Source organism: Tamandua tetradactyla, chromosome 9 (genome assembly GCF_023851605.1).
Source record: "Tamandua tetradactyla isolate mTamTet1 chromosome 9, mTamTet1.pri, whole genome shotgun sequence".
NCBI classification, from domain to species: Eukaryota; Metazoa; Chordata; class Mammalia; order Pilosa; family Myrmecophagidae; genus Tamandua; species Tamandua tetradactyla.
Genome location: NC_135335.1, coordinates 86,247,522 through 86,271,385, shown reverse-complemented (window position 1 = coordinate 86,271,385; position 23,864 = coordinate 86,247,522). Strand labels below are relative to the sequence as shown.

General features: G+C 36.5%; 1 protein-coding gene across 1 annotated transcript in view; it reads right to left on the bottom strand.

The window, feature by feature from the left end:
• The window catches only part of SLC1A3 (solute carrier family 1 member 3), a 144,435-nt gene that overhangs the window by 111,118 nt on the left and 9,453 nt on the right, over positions 1–23,864 (bottom strand). The gene's annotated exons all lie outside the window — the stretch shown is intronic.

The following is a 23,864-nucleotide window of genomic DNA, read 5'->3' as shown; positions in this document are numbered from 1 at the left end:
CCACTTTTAACATTTTGCCACATTCATTATATCATCTATTTATATCTACCCTCTATCTATCATCTGTCATTTCTTAAATATTTGAGAACAGATTGCATATGTCATGCTACTTTAATACTTATTACTTCTGTGTACATTTCCTAAGAGCAAGGATATTCACTTATGTGACTACCTTAAATACAGATATAAACTTCAAGAAATTTAATTTTGATATAAAGCATATAATCTCTATTGCATTTTTCTCAAGTGTCCAATATTTTTTCAGTTTATAATTTCTTTTTTTTTTAATAGCATTGGAAATGTTGATAACGTCTCCCAGGTTTGCCCATAGTTTTTTATTTATTTATTTTTAAGTGTATATTTTTTATATCTTCATACACCACAGTCCGTCCAAAGTATACAATCAGTGGCTCACAATATCATTACAAAGTTGGGTGTTCATCATCATGATCATCTAAGAACATTTGCATCACTCCAGAAAAAGAAATAAAAAGAAAAAACTCATACATCCCATATCCCTTACCCTTCCCTCTCACTGACCACTAGTATTGTAATCTACCCAATTTTTTTTAACCCCTTAATCTCATCCCCATTATTTATTTATTTTTTGTCCTTTTTTTAAAATTCATCTGTCCATATCCTGGATAAAGGGAGCATCAAGCACAACATTTTCACAACCCATGATTTCTTTTAATCATGCAAAGTGAGTGTATCTTTCCTCTTGATTTGATGCTTTTGGGCGTTTTCTCCTCCATTATTAAATCATTCTAGGACCATGTATTGCATTTAATTGCCATCATCTCTTTAGTCTTTCTCTGTTTTTCAGTTGTGGCAACATAAATATAAAATAAAATTTGCTATCACCCCCCTTCCCGCCCCATACAATTCAATGGCATTAATCATAGTCACAAGGTTAAATTCCCTCAGGCATTTCTTTCATTTTTTTTTACAATACCTAAGTATTTACATGTAGATATTAGGCATTTCTTTTATCAACCAGGAATATCTGGTCTTCTCAAATCCTTATCACGGGCAGTGGAGGAAATGTCGGTCATTATCTCAAACCCACAAAGCCTCAGACCTCCAAATTCTTAGGTGTGCTGATTTCTGCTTGCTAACTGGCTTTGGCCATTTCACACTGTTCCTTTGGGTCTTTATTTGAGCTATTGGGGCTTACTGAGAGAAGGTTCTCCCTTCCAGCATGTCCTGAATCCCTGAGAGCCGTCTGGAGATTTAAAAATGTACATTGATTACATGAATTGAAAGCAGTGATAAGGGTGAGAAAAAACAAAAGAAAAGAGCAAGCAATAGAAGAGAGTAGGCAAGGACACAAATAATGAACTTCAAAAAGGTAGAAATAGGCTATAGTCAAAGCTGGGATCTTAATTGTCATAAAAGATGGCACTCATCTGATCTTTCGGATTCTTTATCTGCCCTTGAGGTTTTTCTATATTATTCTAGTGTCCCTTCAGTCTTTTCATAGAGTTTGGACTTGTTAACAAGTTTAAATAAACTTTTCCCTTTAAATTTTTTGAGTACCAAAGACTTCCAAATGATTTCTCTTTTTAAAAGCATAAAAATTATAAAGTAAAATATTAGCGTTGCACTGATATGACTCTGCACTCCCTACTTTCACCCCACATCCAACAATGTGCCCCCTCTTTGTGCAACAGATATTTGCTGAGCTCTGCTGTGTGTCCCAAGTTATGAATAAAGTGGTGAACGAATAAGGATGTGAGAAAAAGAGAGTAGTGAAGGATGAAGCTAAGGTTTTTGACCTATCCTGAAAGGAATTGAACTGAAATGGGGTGGAAGATTCAAGTTTAAGTTTAGGTGTGGGTGAATCAAGATTTAGAGCTTCAAGGCGAGATGTCCTGGTGGGAGCCATCTATTAATCTGGCAGTCAGGAGACAGGTGTAGTCGGAGTTGAATGTTTTAGGGGTTGTTACACATGATATTTTAAAGCCATGGCTTTGGATGAGCGTGCCAAGGGAGTGAGTCAGGACAGAGAAATTTCATAGCTTAAATAGAATTGAGTAATTCAAAATTAAATTGTCAAGCTTATTTTGTTTAACATTACATCCTCTAGTACCCTGAACATTATTATGAAGATTGGAATTCTATCTAATCAAATCTCTATTATCATGCCTCATTTTGTTAGCCAAATTTTTATAAACATCTATTGGTTCAAAAGAGATGACATTATGGTTTTTGGCCTGAATGAGAGAAATAGAATTGTAATTTACTGATTTGGGGAAGACTGGGGAACAGATTTATGTGGGAAGTGGTCAGGGCAGAAATAAAAATTTAAGATCCCTTTTAAGGATCACCAATGTGAATAGGCTTTTGAATAGAACATAATGGATTCAGGGAAGAGGTCTAGTTTGAGATTAGATTTGGTATTATCAGCAGGTAGGTAATGTTTTTTTTTTTATTAATTAAAGAAAGAAAATAAATTAACACAACATTTAGAAATCATTCCATTCTACATATGCAATCAGTAATTCTTAACATCATCACATAGATGCATGATCATCATTTCTTAGTACATTTGCATCGATTTAGGAAAAGAACTGGCAAAACAACAGAAAAAGATATAGAATGTTAATATAGAGAAAAAAATAAAAAAAATAACAAAAAAGACACAAACAAACAAACAAACAACAAAAAAAAGCTATAGTTCAGATGCAGCTTCATTCAGTGTTTTAACATAATTACATTACAATTAGGTATTATTGTGCCGTCCATTTTTGAGTTTTTGTAGCTAGTCCTGTTGCACAGTCTGTATCCCTTCAGCTCCAATTACCCATTATCTTACCCTGTTTCTAACTCCTGCTGGTCTCTGTTACCAATGACTTATTCCAAGTTTATTCTCGAATGTCGGTTCACATCGGTGGGACCATACAGTATTTGTCCTTTAGTTTTTGGCTAGACTCACTCAGCATAATGTTCTCTAGGTCCATCCATGTTATTACATGCTTCATAAGTTTATTCTGTCTTAAAGCTGCATAATATTCCATCATATGTATATACCACAGTTTGTTTAGCCACTCGTCTGTTGATGGTCATTTTGGCTGTTTCCATCTCTTTGCAATTGTAAATAACGCTGCTATAAACATTGGTGTACAAATGTCCGTTTGAGTTTTTGCCCTTAATTCCTTTGAGTAGATTCCCAGCAATGGTATTGCTGGGTCGTATGGCAATTCTATATTCAGCTTTTTGAGGAACCGCCAAACTGCCTTCCACAGTGGTTGCACCATTTGACACTCCCACCAACAGTGGATAAGTGTGCCTCTTTCACCGCATCCTCTCCAGCACTTGTCATTTTCTGTTTTGTTGATAATGGCCATTCTGGTGGGTGTGAGATGATATCTCATTGTGGTTTTGATTTGCATTTCTCTAATGGCCAGGGACATTGAGCATCTCTTCATGTGCCTTTTGGCCACTTGTATTCCCTCTTCTGAGAGGTGTCTGTTCAAGTCTTTTTCTCATTTTGTAATTGGGTTGGCTGTCTTTTTGTTGTTGAGTTGAATAATCTCTTCATAAATTCTGGATACTAGACCTTTATCTGATATGTCGTTTCCAAATATTGTCTCCAGGTAATGTTTTAATATGAAAGGTTTGAAGGAGGTCACCAAAGTGTGGGAATGTAGATAGAGAATAGAGAATGTAGATAGGGAATAGATAATCAAAAGCCCATGATCAAGTACTGAGTCCTGGGAGGCTCCAGTGTTTAGGAGTGGAGAAGAAGAGGAAAATGGTGGAATACAGTGAAGTAGGGAGGAAAAAGCAGTAGAGTCTAATATGTGACCTTATCTTACAAATTACAAGAATTTAAACTATCAAAAAATCACAGAGCCTTTCTAAACTTAACGCAAGCACAGAACCTCTGTATTTAATTCTAAATCTTCTCAAAGTATAGACACTTATCTACTAAAAAATTAATTGCCATCTAAATAACTTTAGATTGTTTTCCTAAAGGAATTGGGGTCGAGTTTTCAGCTGATCAGTGTTGCACATGGACAGGTGTGATGTGTGAAACTGCAAATGCTCAAGGCATTTCTTTACCCCCCTGGTGTTCAAGCTATGCTTTGTACTTGTTTAGATATCTCAAAATATTATCTCTGTTCATTACTCTTCAAAATTGCAATAGTTATTAATCCTGCCACTCTATCCTATTATTTATTGGATTGATAAAAAAGAATATGTAATACTGTATCACAAGATTAAAAAAATTTGATAACAGTTTTGAAATATAATTGATTCCCTTTGTAATCTCATGCATTTTATTTTATGCAGTTACGTATTTTATTTTATTCTGAGAAGAGGTTCATAGGCTTCGCTAGACTGCCAAAGGGGATAATGGTGAAGAAAAAGTGGAGAAGTTCTGACACAGATCTCTGAATTTGTGTCTTGCATTCAATCCATATATTTCCCAATTCTGGGCACCACAGCACTCTTAAAGATACATTTTTTGATATCTTGAAATTTTGATCAATGCCGTTAACTTCACTTATGGTGTCTTTCTTTATCAGAGGTTTTAAATTTTATATGGTGAGTCTGTTATTATCATTTCTTTACTCTTTGTGGTCTCTAAATTTGGGGTTTTGCTTAGAAAGGCCTTCCCTACACTGAAGTAATAAATATACTGTACTCTACAATAGTTTCTTCCAACATTTTTATGGGGTTTTCTTTTGTTTTGCTTTTCATCTAACCCTTTCATCCACTTGTTTTTATGTCTGCTTTGATGTAAGAACATGACATTTTCATTTGTTTTCCTAAAATGATAACCAAATATCCTAACAAAATTTATTGAATAGCCTATCACAATTTATTTAATCAATTCCTTAATAATGGCTACTAGGTGATTTTCAATCCTGTGTGATTATAAACACTGCTGCAGTGAATATTTTATACATATATCATTTTGCACATATATTTGTAGGATATAATTTGACAAGATGAATTTCTGAGTCAAAAGGTAAGAACTTTCATAATTATTATTATTATTGTGAAAATATTCTTGGTAGAGGATGTATCACTTTATTCTTCCAAGGATAATGTACTAATAGTGCTGGTTCTTCCACCCATTTTTTAATGCAGATTATAAAAAATGTTTTTATTGAGATATCTTCATGCACTATACAGTCCATCTGAAGTATACAATCAGTGGTTCATAATATCATCACACAGTTGTGTATTCATCACCATGATCATTTTTAGAACATTTGTATCACTCCAGAAAAAGAAATAAAGAGAAAAAAGAAAAAAACCCTATACATCCTATACCCCTTACCCTCCCTCTCATTGACCCCTAGTATTGCAATCTACTCAATTTTTTTTACCCGTTATCCACCCCTTATTATTTATTTATTTATTTTACCTTCTTTTCTTACTCATCTGTTCATATTCTGGATAAAGGGAGTGTCAGTCACAAGGTTTTCACAATTACATGGTCACATGTAAAAGCTATATAGATATACAATCTTCTTCAAGAATCCAGGCTGCTGGAATACACTTCAACAGTTTTACTGGAATACACTTCAACAGCTTCAGGTACTTCCTTCTGGCTACTCCAATACACTAAAAAGGGATATTTATATAATGCATAAGAATAACCTCTAGGATAACCTCTCCACTCTGTCTGAAACTCTCAGCCACTGAAACTTTATTTTGTCTCATTTCTTTTTTCTCCCTTTTGGTCAAGAAGGCTTCCTTAATCCCATGATGCCAAGTACCACCTCCTCCCTGGGAGTCATGCCCCACATTGTCATCTGAGTCTCAAGTGTCACACAAATACCTGAAGTTCCGGGGCATGGCCAGGTTATATACAAGTAGTCAGCATCTCAGAATTTAGAAATCACAGTTACAGCTCTGGAACAGATATGACTAATGTAAGAGCTTACAGTACAGAAATTTTATAATACGCCCCAACCTGGCAACCCATGCTTTCAACATCAGTTCTCCAAGTTTGTACATTATATAGTTAGTCCATATGAGTGAGGCATGATAATATTTGTCATTGTATTCAGTCAATATAACTGTCCTTCAAGTACGTTCACCTAGTGGCTTTATGCAGATTTTTATTTTTTGCCAATTTAAAAGGCAAAAGAGCCAAGTTGTAGTATATAGTTGCGTGTTTCTTCTGATGAATGATATTGGGCATCTTTTCATATTTTTAAGATCTTCAAGATTTTATGGAAAATATCTTTTTATGATCTTTGCCTACTTATATACTGAGCTGTTAGTCTTTGTATTATTAATTTATAGAAACTCAATATATTAAGAAAATTTAGTCTTTTTTCTGTGTCGTGTTCCTAATACTTTTAGTCAGTTTGCCATTTGCCTCTTAAATTTTTTTTAAGATCTTATGGATTTACAGAAAACTCATGCAGAAAGTATAGAGTTCCCATATGCTTCTCCTCCTACCAGTTTCCCTATTATTAATGTTCTGCGTTAGTACCATAACTTTCTTAAAACTGATGGAACGATCTAATTATAATATTATTAACTGTAGTCCATAGTTTTCATTAGGGTTTCTTCTTTGTTCTGTATAGCTCTATCGGTTTTATTTATTTATTTTTTAAGTTTTATTCTGGTAACATAAACACAACCTGAAATTTCCCACTTTAACCATTATCAAATAAACAGTTCAGTGGTACTAATTACATTTACAAGATTTTGCTACCATCACCACCATTCATTACCATAACTTTTCCATCACCCCAAAGAGCAAACTCTGTACCCATTAAGCATTAAGTTCCCATTCCCCATTCCATCCTGTCCCTGGTAGCCTATAATCTTCTTTCTGTCCCTATGAAATTACATATTCTATTTTTTCATATCATTGAGATCATATAATAGTTGTCCTTATGTGTCTTGCTGATTTCACTCAACATGATGTCTACAAGGCTCATCCATGTTGTCGCAGGTATCAAAAGTTCATTCCTTTTTACAGCTGAATTATATCCAATTGCATGTACATACCATATTTTGTTTATCCATCCTTTCAGTGGTAGATATTTGGGTTGCTTCTACCTTTTGGCAATTATGAATAATGCTGTTCTGCATATTGGTATATAGTCTTGGTTTCAATTATTTTGGTAATATGCCTAGAAGTGGTACTGCTTGATTATATGGTGTGCTGGTTTGAAATGATGTATGGACCCTAGAAAAGCCATGTTTTAATCCTAATCCCATTTTGTAAAGGCAGCCATTTCTTCTAATCCCTATTCAGTATTGAATGTTTGAAACTGTAATTAGATCATCTCCCTGGAGATGTGATTTGATCAAGAGTGGTTGTTAAACTGGATTAGCCAGAGGCATGTCTCCATCCATTTGGGTGGGTCTTGAGAAGTTTCTGGAGTCCTATAAAAGAGGAAACATTTTGGAGAATGAAGGAGTCAGAGAGAGCAGAGCAGAATGACATAGCCATGAGAAGCAGAGTCCACCAACCAGCGACCTTTGGAGATGAAGAAGGAAAATGTCTCCTGGGGAGCTTCATGAAACAAGAAGCCAGGAGAAGAAGATAGCAGATGATGCCATGTTCACCATGTGCCTTTCCAGATGAGAGAGAAGCTCTGAACTTCATTGGCCTTCTTGAATCAAGGTATCTTTCCCTGGATGCCTGAGATTGGACATCTCTATAGACTTGCTTTAATTGGGACATCTTCTCATCTTTAGAACTATAAACTAACAATTTATTAAATTCCCCTTTTAAAAGTCATTCCGTTTCTGGTATATTGCATTCCAGCAACTAGCAAGCTAGAACATATGGTAATCCTGTATATTACTTTCTAAAGAACTGCCTAACTGTTTCCACAGTGGCTGTAGCATTTCAAATTCATTCCCACCAGTCATGCATGAGGCTTCTTATTTCTCCACATCCTCATCAACACTTGTTATTTCTTTTTCTTTTAATTAATAACCATTCTAGTAGTTGTGAGGTGGTATCTCACTGTGGTTTTGATTTGCATTTCCCTAATGGCTAATGGTGTTGCACATCATTTCATGAGCTTATTGGCCATTTGTATACCTTCTCCTGAGAAGTGACTGTTCAAGTCCTTGACCCATTTTAAAATTAGAGTTGCTTGTCTTTATGTGATTGAACTGTAGGAACTCCTTATATATTCTGGACATTAAACCCTTATCAGATATATGGTTTCCAAATATTTTCTCCCATTCTGCAAGTTGTCTTTTCACTTCCTTCATAATGTCCTTTGATGCCCAAACACTCACTTTTGATGAGGTCCAATTTATCTAGTTTTTCTTTTGTTACTCATGTTTTTAGTGCAAATTTTAAGAAACCTTGGATGAATACAAGGTTCTGATGATAATTCTTTGTTTTTTTCTAGGGGTTTTATTATTTCTGATAATATAAACCAGAAATTTTGGGGTCTTTGATCCATTTTGAGTTAATTTCTGTGTATGGTGAGAGATGGGATAAATTTTTATTTTTAGGTTGTAATTATTAGTCTTTCCTTCTATGGTTTCTGAGAGTTTTATTAAACTTAGAAAAAACTTTTCCCAATGCAAGATTATAAAAAGCCTCTGGTAATTTCTTGGGTTTTTACAATTCTATTTTGTGAATTTAAATATTTAATCTACCTGAAATTATTTTACCCCCCAAATTATAAAATATGGTTCCAACTTGTTTTTTTCTCCAAATGGTTGCCAAGACAAAATTTATTAAATAATCTATCTTTTCTCCACTGACTACTAAATTCCCACATTTGGGTGTATTTCTGGACTTCTACTCTGATCCGTTGATCTGTGTATATATTAAATGGGCCAATACCACATTTTGAATATTGTAGCTTTTTAATATGAAAACCCTATTTTATTACTCTTGTTTCCATAATTGTTTTAGATTTCTTGCTTGCTTATTTTCCCACATGTACTTTAACATCAGTTGATCTATTTCAGTATCTCATTAAATCTCAATATTTCTTTGGGTTGTCCCTTGGAGCCCAATATATAGTATCCAAACAAATTGAGGAAAAAGATTAAGAATTAAGCACATGGGAAATCAAAACATAACCTTTATCATAAACCAAAGCTGTACTGGATAGCTAAGTATGAACTCCAAATGGACTTGTAAACTGGAACTCGTTATTAAGCAAATATACATCCAAACCTTCCAGCTACAGGCAATATTGGTCTGGGGATGGCCCCTTGGGGTAGAATCTGCCCAGGTAAGACTTTTAGAATAAGTGTTCCTGTGATTTGCTCACTTCCAAGAAGAAGAAGAAGGAAGAAACTGAATTAAGATGTTCCAGTTCATTTTCCCTAAATTTGCCAGTCAGAAACTATTCCTCATCCCAGCAGAATGAATGAGAGGTTGAAGAGATGACTGGAAAGTTACACCTCCACAGAAAGGAAATAGAAGGCTTTCCCTTCTAATAATTTGACATAATAGTCAGAGAATCTAAAGAGAGACCAGAAAACTTCATGTACCTCAGTTCATTCCATATGTAAAGCCATTCTTGACTTCAGTACATTAATTATTTTGGTTTATTCTCTGATCCCAATATAAATATGAAAGAAATCATGTGGATATATTTCTCCAGTGGTTTGGTATTTTCTTCCTTGAAATGAGTCACAAATAATCACAGATAAATAGTCCTCATCTCAACTTCATCTATTTCCACTTGGCATTTGGACACTGAATTCAACTCTTTCCAGTGGTACTTGTTTCAGATCAGAATCATCCATCTTTCTTAGTATCCATTCCATGGCTTGGCTCTGTCTGATTCTCTCACCTCAACTTAACCCCAAAATGATGTGAAGTCACCTGAATGTCCCTTTACATGGTGTGGCCTTCAAGTCCTTAATGGGTGTCTGTGGAATTGCTACCACAGGTTCTGACTCTGGGAAGAAAAGACTCAGCATCTTCTCTGACTTGCTAGGCTTGAAACTACGATCATCCAGAGCTAATTACCCGCCCTCCACCCATTCTACCCTTATCCCCATGGGAACTGGCTGCACTAAAACCAGCCAGTAATGGGTCAAACAAGTGTCTTGAAAGATCCTCTTGCTTGTCCTTATCCACATGTTCTTCTAGATGATAGATCCATCTCAGTCCTCCTACTCCTTGCCCTCCACCCTTGAGAGACATGGTTCCATGGAATTCCAAGGCATGGGCATTATTCCCAAACATTTGTCCTGAAACAAAATAATTCTTACCTTTAAATTTATAGATAAATATGGTAGGTGAATATAGGAAAGAAAGAATACTCTTATATGTATGTGTGTCATTATTGGAATGAACAGAGAAGAATAAATTCACTCTGAATGGACTGATGAAAAAGGAATTCAATTTTATTGAATAACCTCCCAAATATGAGTCATGATTACAGTAAGTTTGTATGGACTTTCTTTCTGTATGTTTTCCTTAGTTTTAAAGATCGTTTTCTATCTTAGTTCTACTGAGTTCAAGCACACTCCACTCAACAGCTTGTTAACATTCATTACAGCATCTGTATTGTATTTTGGAAGGTCCATAGAACTTAACTAGAAAGAAGTTGGCTCTAATTTCTTCTTTTTGTTCCCCCACTTGAAAAAATAAAAATTGGCTGTTTGAAGACCCTTAAAAACATACTATTATTTAGCTTCCTCTTGATTGTGCTTATTGCTAAAAGTTATCCCAAGGAAGGGCTAAAGGCAACTATAGAATAATTCAGGCCTTCTGTTCTATCCCCTTTCTAGCCAAGGGCTCAGATAAGAGCCCCAAAGCAGAGAATATATTCAGCCCTCACAGTAGGACATTGGTGCTTTAAAATAACCTCTCCCACAGCCCTAAGCTCTTAGCACTATTCAATTTGTTCTTGTACCCTTAACACACCACAAAGAAAGACTTTGAAAATGCCCGAACCCCATATCCCTGCTGAGAGCCTAGGATTCAGGATACTGCTCAGCAGTCTTCAAAAAGCCCCTAATTTTATTTGTGTCGCTGATTTCTGGGCGAGAGTCTTCTGCTTGAACCAAGGAAAGAACAGCTGTATAAATAAATGCAGATGACTGCAACAGGCAAAATGCTTTTACCAATTGCCTGCCCAACTCAGAAAGACTCTGCTGGCTGTGTTCAAGAGGGATTGTAACTAACCAAGAAATCAAGAGCTAACAAATAATTACGATGACTAAAACACTATAGAGATGCCTTTTTCTTACTTTCTAATATATAGTAGAGTAGCCAAAAGGAAATACCCGAAAATATGGAAACCCACTGAATTGCAACCCAGATGCCTTTGATAATGATTTTATAACCATATAACCTTTATCTTGTGATTGTAAACACTTCATGATTGGCCCCACTTGTACCCCCTTATCCTGTTTTGCAACTTTAAAGTCTTATGATACAAAAGATAGCCCCCTAATGTTTATTAATGAAGGAACCCGAGTCAGCCTAGAACTAAACTTCTCCCCACCCCCACCCCCACTACAGTGTTTATACTATTGTAATGGTTATTTTCATTTAATTGTAGCTTAGTTCCTCCCTTTTTCATGGTACTATAATTCATTACACTTGTTATTGTAATGGTTACTTACCACTCCTTTTCATGGTACTGTAGTTGTTTATGCTTGTTATTGTAATGGTTACTTTAGCTTAGTGCCACTCCTTTACATTTTGTAAATTGTGGTTGTTTATACATGCTATTGTAGTGGTAACAACTCCACTTCCTCCTGTATGAATCTGTAAAAACCCTAAATTCCTTAGAGTCAGGGAGACAGATGTTAGGACAATAGTTCATCTGCTCTCTTGCTTCACATAGCAATAAGTTCTTTCTCCCTTTGAAATCCTGGTGGCATAGATTGGCTGCTATATGTGGGCAGGGAACCCTGCAATTTGATGGGTAACAATTTGGCAACCGCAAGGGAAAATGGATGTCCATATAAAATAAAGAGCCTGCTGGAAGCTCTGGAGCCCCAACAGGACTGGTAAACCTGGTTAATAGGGTCTTTTGCAGCTGCCTAGACCTGGTTAGTCTAGAAGCTTTTCTTGCCATGTTGGCATCCCAGTCTCCTTGGTGCCTTTAGGTTTCAAAGAGACAGTTCCAAAATTGAACATCTAACTGAGTGAGTAGGTCAACAAGGTAATATAACCAAGAAATTAGGATTTAAAGGGTGTTTGATTACTGAGTCACTATATGAATATTCCTTTTTGCTTTCTGGTATATTAGAGTAGACAGAGGAAAATACCTGAAATCTCTAAATTGTAATCCAGCTGCCTTGATCTCTGATAATAATTGTATAGCCTTATGTTCTGCCCCTGTAATTGTAAAAGCCTTGTAACTAACCTTCATTTGTACCCATTTATCCAGTTTTTCAACTTTAGAGTCATGTAATCACAAAAGACAACCCCTAATGTTTATTAATAAAGGGTCTTGGGTCAGCCCAGAACTAACCTACCCCAAGTACAAAGCTAGCTTGAAAACCGAGATCAACTGTAACTGAAATGGGCCCACCTGACACGTGCAGTAGCTTAGACAATCTACAAGTCACCTATACTAACTATAATACTAAAAATTGATAGGTTTTTCAACTGGAAAGGAGAAGAACAGATCAAAATTCTTTCAAGGAACAAATTTTAGTGGGAGGCTGCTATGTGCAAGGAGGATGGTTGGTGGGAAGTAGGGAAAGGGAGGTGGTGGGTTTTCTTTGTCTAGTTTGGGAGTGGGAAGTCAGCAGGTTTCCATTGGTCAGTTTTTGAAGTAGAGGACTAAGTTGGGAGTTGTCGACTCTTCATTGGCAAGGTGTAAAATTAAAACACCACTGTAGTCATGCAAGGTTGCAACTGCTGGAAGGTGGATGCTGGGTAAGGAGAGCTTATTGCAAGATTACAGCAGCTGGAGGGCAAAAGGGTGTGGGCTGGAGTGGCTCCATGGGTTTCCTGGAAATTATGGGTGAAGTTTCTTGGAATATTTGCTAGGGGTTGGTCACATCATGGAGGAAGAGTTTCTGCCTAACATTCCAACCTTTTCCTTTTAGTTTTCTTCGGTGGCTGAAGAGCAAAGGTCTATCTTCTGTATCAGTTTCCGGCTGGTGGTGGGGCATAGATCTGTCCCTGTGTTCTGTCACAGGGCAGTGGATGGTACTGATGTTTTCGCTGGAGGAGTAGCATGTTGCCAACAGCCTGATTTGTCATCGTTTGGGCAGTTCTATGTATAAACCTGGTTAAGAGTTTTAAGAGACAGGACCCCAAAATGAGGAAGGATATCTGGCAACAACCCTTTAGCCACTTCAAAGCTGAAAAGGAGCATTGTCATTAAGGGGCAAAGAGATGATATGATGAAACTGGTTGTTGTTCTTGGATTGTCCAGCATCTCTGGGTTTCAGAGCTTCTTTGACAGAACAATCTGGAGGTGTCAGGCCTCTGAAAAACAAACCTAATAAGTAAAATTGTATAGAACACAGGATATCTTTCAGGATTCCCCAAAACACTATTGGTTGTTTGCAATATCTGGCTGAAACTTGCATAAGAGTAACCTCCAGAATGACCTCTCAACTCAATTTGAAATCTCTTAGCCATTGAAACTCTATTTCTTTTCCTCCCTTTTAGTTAGTTAATCCATGATGCCAGGGCCAAGCTCATACTTGGAACCTATGTCTCATGATGTCAGGGCTAGTTATGTCCTATGATACCAGGGCCAGACTTACACCCCTGAAAATCATGTCCCATGTTGGGGGGGAAGTTCCGAGTTTGGCTTAGAGAGAGACAACATTTGAACAACAGCAGAGATTTTTCTGGAGATGACTCTTAGACACTGCGCTGATTTGAAAGGATTATGTATCCTAGAAAGCCATGCTTTAATCCTGACCCATCTTGTGGAGGCAGTCATTTCTTTTAATGCACTCAGTACTGTAGGTTGGAAATTTGATTAGATTATCTCCACAGATACATAACATACCCAATTGTGGGTATTAACTTTTTTTTTTTTTAACATGGGCAGTCACTAGGAATCGAACCCAGGTCCTCTGACATCGCAGACAAGCATTCCTGCCTGCTGAACCACAGTGGCCCGCCATGTGGGTATTAACTTTTGATTAGAGGGAGATGTGACTTCACCCATTCCAGGTGGGTCTTGATTGATTTACTGGAATCCTTTAAATGAGGAAACATTTTGGAAAAACCTTCAGAGCCATGAGAATTATCAGAGCCCTCACAACCAGAGATCTTTGGAGATGAAGAAGGAATATGCCCCTGGGTGGGGGGTGCTTCATGAAACAAGGAGCCTGGAGAGAAAGCTCCCAGATGCTGTCATGTTTACTATCTGCCTTCCCAGTTGAGAGAGAAACCCTGAATGTCATCAACCTCCCTGAACCAAGGTATCTTTCCCTGGATGGCTTAGATTGGATACTTTTATAGCCTTGTTTTAATTTCACAGCTTTAGAACTGTAAACTTGCAACTTATTAAATTCCCCTATTTAAAAGCCATTCCATTTCTGGTGTATTGGATTCTGGCAGCTTGCAAACTAGATCAGGCACTAATCATAAGTAAGTTTAGTTTGCTGTTACAGAAATGTTTCAAAAGGGCAAGCCTCAAAATTGAGGTGTTGGCATAATAGATTGGGAGTCCCTCTTGCTTAAAAAAATGTCAGAAATTCCCCAGGTGGGGAAGTTTAATAGTTTTATTTTTCCCAGTCTCTCAAGGGACTTTGCAAACGCTTTTCATTTTCTGCCCAAAATGTTCTGAAATGCATCACTACATAACATTAATTTGTACAGAATGTTGAGATTTTATTCCTCATTTTAGATTCTATATTAAATAAAGCTGAATTAGGTTGTTTAAATTAACTGACTAGACATTAAATTAGATAGCGTGCTACAGGAAACTGAAGCTTTAGATAAAATAAATATTTTCTTTTTATCTCACACAAAAATTAAAGCTTTAAAATCCATACAATATTATTCTTTACCTTGTATATTGATTTACCTTAGTTTTAACTAGATCAGTTTCATCACATCTTTAACCAGAGTTTAATCTTTTTCCTTTTTTTTTTCTTTTATAGTTGCTGTACGGACCCATGCTGACTTTCAGAGCTGGAGAGCTAAATCTGAGTTTCAAGTGTCACATAGACACTTAAAATTCCACGGAACTACTAGATTACACAAAGAGTAAAGCATTTTAGGATTTAAAGATAACGGTTAAAGTTTACAATCTGAGCTTTAATTTTTTTTGTATGCTGTATGGTCAGGTCACATTTCATTATTTTTCTATGTGAGTATTCCATTATTGCAGCACCATTTGTTGAATTTTTGTTTGTTTCATTGTTTTTTGTTTATTTTGCTTGTTTGTTGCTTTTTGGGAAGTTCATGGATAGGGATTCAAACCCGGGTCTCCTGCATGGCAGGCGAGAATGAGCTTTAATTTTTACAAGTATTTTTAAATGAAGCTACTTTTAGAAATAAAAACATTAGAAAGTTGTTTTATATTAACAAACCATAGCAGAGCTTTTGTTCTGTTTCACTTTTACATATTTACCAGTTATGTTAATTAACAGATAAAATATAAATATTATATATATCTAATAATATCTAATAATTGAAAATAGTTAAAAGAAGAGCATAGAAACTCTCAAAACCCCACTCCAGCCACACTTAAAATGTTGAACAAGCCAGACTTCCCTCTTTCTATGCACCTTATCCCTTCCCCCATGGCAGAAGCTCCTATGGCAGTCAGAAGGAAAGCCTGGATGCAGAAGGATGTGGGTGTGGTTTAGAATTCTTATTTTTACTGAGCCTGGAAATTAAAAATAATAAGTATAAAAGATACTACAGAATAGGCTATGTTTATTAAAATTATTTTTTGCAATAATACCTTGGCAATGGTAACTGTAGTAATTAAATCATTATTAAACTTTGTATAGCCTTGGGGTAAGAGTAACTGAATAAAATCAAATTACCAAATTTTTGTAAAAATAGAAGGTCTTTGAGAAATATGGAAAAGTTTTCCTGGATTTCGGGTTGGGACAAAGGGACAAGTTAAACAATTGCAGTATATTTTCCAGACCTTGATAGGCATTGAACTTTTAAAAATTGTTTGTAATTTTACGATATTATGAAACAGATTTTTTCAACCTCCAATGAAAGGAATTTTATAATAAAATTTTGAATTAAATAAATGTGTTTTATTCTTCTTGGGTATGTTCTTCCTAAATTTATAGAAGCTTACTAATAAAATAAGCTAGTATTATAAATACATTCTCAAAATCCCTCTTAAAATAAGCCTAACTAAATAGGTTAAGTGATATAAACTAAGCAATGTACCTGGTAATAACAACACATATAAAGTTCAATAAAATTTAAAATATGTTAATGCTTCAAACATATTCTATTAAGAAATAAGTTTAGTAAAAAAATACTAATGGATTTTTTAATAACCTTGATACCTGGATTTCAAAGAATCTAGCTTATAATTACCTGGCCACGGATATTACCTCAGTATGTGGAAGAATTTAAATTTGTAGTGGCTTTTTTAATGTTAATCAGTATATTTTTTGTTAATAAATGCTGTCATAAGTAGAGAAAACCTAACTCTTAGCCTCAAACAGTTTATATTCTAGTTAAAATATACTTGTACCAGAGCACGGTGTAAAACAATACTAATGAAGAAATACAAATGCTGGAAAAATTCACAAGGCAGCTAAAAATGACCTGAGATGACCTCATAGATGAGAAGATATTTGTAGACCTTTAAATAAGAAAGTAGCATTTAAATAAACAGAGCTCTGAACTACATTTTTCTTTTAAAGCCATACTTAATTTTGTAAACTAACATACTCTTGGTATTATTTAGCACTTGGGAATAATGTTGTGAACATTTTGAGATTTTTTTCTGAATATAAATCCCTTAAATATGGAAAAGCTGATTATATTTCAAACTTAGGGCTTTTCTGACCTTTGAAGGCTAGTTCTGAATTGCACTGAGACAGTTAAAGCATATTTTGAAGTAATCATTTGTGTGTTGTGAGTATATAGTATACAGATGCAGGACTGTGTTCCAAACTCAAGCCTAAATCTCTTCCTTATTCCATTATTTTATGGCATCCCTGTCCCTCCTCCCCTTCATAAATACTGTTATTAGAAGGAAGTATGCATGTTCAAAAAGCTTTGTAAATTTATTATCAAATTTATTTATGATTATGTGCTATAAGCCTTGAATGAATATAAAGTTATATATAAAAAAGTAGTTTATTGAAGTGAATTCTGTCATAGTCAGTGCTGACGCAAATTTAATATCTGTTTATCATATATTTCAAAAAGAAGGCTTTTTGTGTCAAACCAGGTATTTATACAAAACTAAAGTTTAGTTTTCTCTCTAATAAAATAATATGCATTGTCAGTCTGTCCTTAATGTAAAGTTTTAAAAAAGTTTTTCTTAATCATCCTAATACTCTGTCTAGAAAACACAGATTTTACATTAGAATAATATCTCTTTAAATGTTTATGTTGGTCTTATTATCCTTTATTTCAGAAGAGAAGTCTACTGTTAAGTGAAAAATGGTTGCAAATAATTTGTTCTTTTATCTTGTAAATGTCAGGTGCTAAAACAGTTTAAAATATTGCATAGGAGACTTCCGGGTCAAGATGGCGGCTTAACAACGTGCGCGTTTTAGTTCGTTCTCCAGAACAACTACTAAATAACCAGAAACAGTACAGAACAGCTCCTGGGGCCACGTCAGTGACCAGACACACAGCGTACCCCAGTCTGGACCAGCTGTACCTGCTGTGAGCACCCCCCAGAACCGTGAGTTCCCAAAGCTGTGGTGGCCAGCACCCCTCCCCAACAGGCCGCTTCCCAGAGGGGAAAGGAAAGGACTTTACCAGCAGCAGGGACTGGGCACAATCAAATGCCAATTGTGGAACTAATTAACAAATTCTGTCTACTAAAAATAGGTCCCCAGCTTAGGTGAACCTGATCAAAGTGGAGGTTGCTCATTTTTGCCCCAGCGCCATGGGGGCAGGACTGACGGAAAAAGGGGATAAAAAAAAGAGAAGGAAACAGAGGTTTTTGTGGCTGTGTATCTACAAAGGCTTGACTGCCTCTGGATACAGTGGCAGGACTTTTCAGGCCGCAACTGCCCCAGGCATAGGCAGAAGTGAGCTCGTTTGGGGGCTTGTCTGGAGCCTGTGCCTTCCCCAGGGGAGGGGTGAAGCCCAACTCAGGTGGAATCCCTCTCTCAAGGAATTCAGACACCAGGGTTTGATAATTTGAAGCCATTAAAACCAGCCTACAACCTCTCCTCTGTCTCCACCATGCCCCCAGCAGGGAGAGCCTGCCAAAGTTAAAGGCACTGCATCATCCTATGCTGGTAGGACCTGCAGTCAGACAAGTGCCACATACAGGGCAGGATAAGAAAAACAGAGTCCAGAGACTTCACAGGAAAGTCTTTCAACCTGCTGAGTCTCACCCTCAGGGAAAACCGATGCAGGTGACTCTTTCCTCCTGATAGGAGGCCAGTTTGGTCTGGGAAAATCTGGCTGGGGTCTATAATATCTAAGTATACCCTCCTAAGTGTGTGTGTGTGGGGGGAAAGCACCACACAAACAGGGCAAGAAACAAGAAAACAAGAACTGAAAAATTCTCCTCTGTTAAACAAAACTTAAGCTAAAGGTCCAGATAAAGCTGAACGGAATGTCAAAGAACAGATAGACAACAAATTCATCCAGCAAGAAAACCCTAGATAAAAGAAGTGAAAGCAATCTCCAGAATAAACTAATTAAGGTAATTAAATGCCTAGAGCCAGCAAAAATAACAAATCACACTAGGAAAATTGAAGATATGGCCCAGTCAAAGAAACAAACCAACAATTCAAATGACATACAGGAGCTGAAACAATTCATTCAGAATGTACGAACAGACATGGAAAACCTCATCAAAATATTGCATAGGAGGTGTTTGGGAAGTGTTAAGTGGTAAAAGGATTTTCTATCCTGTTGCTGGCTAAACTTGTATAGGTAAAATACTATTCATGTATTTTAAAATGGTATAAATTCCTAAACATTGGATAATCTTCTTATTATCCATATTATATCATGATACTGCTTTGTGTGATGTTAAACAATGGTTTGATATTGTTAATCATAGTTTTAGCTATTCTTTAAAAATCTACAAATCACAAAAACAGCCAAATTTGCTTGTCAGTTGCACTGCTTTTCTCAAATACTTCTTTGAATGTGTATATGGACAGCTTTAGGTCAGAGCTCTATCTGTAACAAGGAAAGACCTTAAAAGAAAGGCAAGACATATATATATATATAATCTTTTGATTAACATAACTGGTAAATTTATAAAAGTAAAACAGAACAAAAGCTCTGCTATGGTTTGTTAATATAACACAACTGTTTAATGTTTTTTATTTCTGAAAATAGCTTCATTTAATAATGCTTATAAAAATTAATGCTTAAATTGTAAGCTTTAACTGTTATCTTTAAATTCTGAAATGCTTTGGTCTTTGTATAACTTAGTGATTCTCTGGAACTTTAAATATCTGTGTGACACTTGAGACTCTGATTTAGTTCTCCAGCTCTGAAAGTCAGTGTAAGTCCATACAGCAATTGTTAAAACAAAAAAAGCTAAACATATCAAACTCTGATTAAAGATGTGACTGAAACTGATCTGGCTAAAACTAAGATAAATCAATATACAAGGAAAAAAATATTATCTGAATTTTAAAGCTTTAATTTTTGTGAAAGACAAAAAGAAAAATGTTTATTTTGTCCGAAATTTAAATTTTCTGTAGCACACCATCTAATTTAATCTGTCTAGCCAGTTTATTTAAACAACCTAGTTCAGCTTAATTTAATATAGATCCTAGAATAAAAATAAAATCTTAATATTCTATACACGTTAATGTTATACTATGATGCATTTTGCAGTATTTTGGGCAGAAAATGAAAAAGTATTTGCAAAGTCCCTCAAGGGACTGGAAAAAGCAAAACTATTAAGCTTCCCCACGTGGGGAATTACTAACATTTTCTTAAATAAGAGGGCTCCCAATTTAATTAGCCACAGCCTCCATCTTGAGGCTTACTCTTATGAAACTTATTTCTGGAATAGCAAACTGAATGTACTTATTATTAGTGCCTAAGATTTATCTCCAGAGAACCTCTGCTCTTACTCAAATGTTGTGTCTCTCTAAGCCAAACTCTGGCCTTTCAACCTATATGGACATGATTTCCAGGAGTGTAAGCTGGCCCTGCCATTATGAATTAGTTGACCACACGAGGGGAAAAAAACAGAATTTCAATGGGTAAAAATCTCAAATTGAGTCAAGAAGTCATTCTGGAAGTTATTCTTACACAAGTTTCAGCCAGATATTGCAAACTGCCACAGTATGGCAAATGCTAACCAAAGGTGTTCCTGAAACTCTGAAATATATCCTGGGCTCTAAAAAAATTTTACTTATTGTGATGGTTAGGTTCTGGTGGCCACACCACCAGTGTGGCCAAGTGGTGATGCCCAGTTGTCAGGCCAATGCTTGCCTGACCATTGCTGTAAGGATATTTTGTGGCTGGTTGATAAACTGGAAGGCTAGTGTATTAAGTCATCTGTCAGTTGATTGCATCTGTGGCTGATTACATCTGTGAGCAACTAAAGGTGCATCTTCAACAAAGGAGATAATCTGATCAGTTGAAGACTTTTAAGGAAGAAGAGACTTTTCACTGCTTCTTCAGCCAGTGAGTCTTTCCTGTGGAGTTCATCCAGATCCTTCATCAGACCTGTTAGCTTCACAACCTATGGATTTTTGATGGTTCCATTTCCACAGTTGATGATACACCTTTATAAATTGCATATTTAAGCTTGAGATTTTCCTGTTGGTCTGTCTCTTTAGAGAAACCTGACTAATACAACTTGGTACCATGAGTGGTTCTTGAGAAAAAGAATCTTTAAAATGTGTTTTTACAATTAGTTTCCTACTCTGATTAGACTCAAAGGCACTAATGACTCTGTCTCCAATAATCAAGATGGCATTGGCAATCCATTGGAGAGTTGGCAAGAAAAATATGCAAAATATCACCATTAGATTCTGCTAATTGTATGCTTATATGAGGCAAGGCTCTGGGTGAGAGCGTTTTTTGACATCTTTACAGAATTTTGTGGAATTAGGAGTTATAATGATGCTGGCTTGTTCTTATTAGGTATGCTGGATACAGTGATGAAGGAAAGGAATGAGCTAAACACCTCAAATTTGCACCTTAAACACCATATGAACCATGTAAAAGTTTCCATGTGTACCCTGGATAAGTCTTATTTCCTGTGGTTGCAGACTTGAGATCTCTGAAAACCAGACACAAAGCCTCCTTGTGTGGGTAGCAGATTTACAATGTAAACTAAAATCTCAACCTTGCAAGGTGTCTGTTATTAAAGGAAGGGCTTTGATTAGAAAAGAATGGGATCCTGAAACATGGGATGGGGGTATATGACTTGTTAATGATGGTGATGGGGAGATGGAATCCCTGGAATCTGCTGGGCCTTTAATAGATAGACCTGTAATGGACTGCCCTGGGGAAAGAGTGTCCCAACTTCCAGCCAGCCTTGAGGAACAGTTTCCCAGCCTCCAGTCTCCCCCAAAACCATCCAATCTCCACCTAAAAAGATTAACTCTTCATTGCCTGCTAACATGCAACCACCTCCCCTGGGGAAACAGCCCTCACTCCTCTGTCTGGAGTGACTAATCCTGTCCCAGCAGATGAAACTGCAATGGGATATCCTTAGGTAACTGGCTTGAGAGACACTTCTATTTCTTTTCATGATCCCCACTCCACTCCTCTTTTCTTCAAGACTTTTAATTAGACTGAAGTCCCAACAGGTTCCAAAAGGTAAGATGACCCATGAGGAGTTATACTCCATATGAACTGTATGAATTTTTCAATATCTTTAAACAGAAATTAGGGAAATATGTGTGGGAATGGATATTAAGGTTGTGGGATAATGGTAGAAGGAATACAAAATTGGATCAAGCTGAATTTATTGATATGGGCCCATTAGGTAGAGATTCTACATTCAATGTTGTAGTTCAAGGAGCTAGAAAAGGCATTAACAGTTTGTTTGAAACATGGATCAAAAGGTGGCCACCATTACCTGAGGCCAAAATACCAGAACTTCCCTGGTATAATGTAGATAAGGGGATACAGAGGCTTAGAGAGATTGGAATGATAGAGTGGATTTATCATGGAAGACGTGTTTACACAACCCAGGGATGTTCAGCAGACACATCTTTCACCAGAACCTTGAGAATTAAACTTGTGAGACTAGCTTCATCCTTCCTGAAGGGCTACCCTTCTCTGTAGGTCAGATATTACCATGGGAACTGCTATCACTGAACTGAAGTCCTTAAACAGAATGTGGATGATTGGATCCTGAGTTGGCAGAATCCACTAATCACCACAGACAAGGTGGGCATGGCCACCATAATGGACAGCAGACTCAAAGCAGCAGTCAAAATATTCTGACTCACAGAGACTTGTGGCATTGGCTAGCAGATCATGGGATAACTGGAAGTAAAATAGATGGGCAGTGTTCTAGTTTGCAAGCTGCCAGAATGTGATATCTCAGAAACAGAATGGCTTTTAAAAAGGGGAATTAAGTCACAAGTTTACACTTTTAAGGCTGTGAAAATGTCCAAATTAAGTCAAAGCTATGAAAATGTCCAAATTAAGGCACCAACAAGAGGTTACTGCCACTCAAGAAAGGCCAATGAAGTTCAGGGTTTCTCTCTGAGCTGGAAGGACACTTAGTGTTGCCTGTTAGCTTTCTCTGCTGGTTTCTTGCTTCACAAAACTCCTTTGGGTTTTTTATTTTATTTTATTTTATTTTATTTTTTTAAATACCAAAAACCACGTAACAAACTCAAACATTCCTCTTTTGATCATTCCGTTCTACATATATAAATCAGTAATTCACAATGTCATCACATAGTTCATCATCATGATCATTTCTTGGAACATTTGCATCTATTCAGAAAAAGAAATAAAATGAAAACAGAAAAAAAAATGTATATATACCATACCCTTTACCCCTCCCTTTCATTGATCACTAGCATTTCAAGCTAAACATATTTTAACATTTGTTCCCTTGGGGAGGTTTTCCTTCTTCATTGCCAAAGGTCTCTCGTTGTGTGAATTCTAAAGCTTTTCCAAAATGGTTCTGTCCAAAAGGGCTCCAGTAAGCAAACCCTACCTTGAATGGGTGGAGACACATCTCCATGGAAACCATCTAATCAGAAGTTACCACCCACAATTGGGTGGGTCACATCTCCATGGAAACAATAACAAAGCTGCCACCCAGCAATATTGAATAAAGATTAAAGAACTTGGCTTTTCTGGGGTATACAACAGATTCAAACTGGTACAGGCAGTCTACTAAAGTCTTGTTTTAGCTGTATAAACAGAAGAATTCTAGTTCAAGTAAACAGAAGTCTAACTTGAATTAAAAAAAGAAAGTTATGGCCCCTTAATGAATTCCCAGACTTGAGAGAGTTTGGGGGCAGGCAGGGAAGCTAGGTATACTTGGGGAAGGACCCTTTTACATTGCTCTAAATTTACACGTTAACCTTCATCCCAGCCTTTCCTAAGGAGGCCTATGGCCTTTTACCAGGTGACTGTGCATTGTGGAAAAGAAAATGATCACATATTTGGGTGATTATTAGAAACCGGTTTGGAAGTGACACTAATTCCAGGAGACACAAAACATCACTCTGGGATATTGCGATGGTGGCTCAATGGCAGAATTCTTGCCTGCCATGCTGGAGTCCTGGGCTCATTTCCCAGTGCTTGCCATACCAAAAAAAAAAAAAAAAAAATCACTCTGGTTCAACAGTCAGAGTAGGGGCTTATGGAGGTCAGGCGATCAATGGAGTTT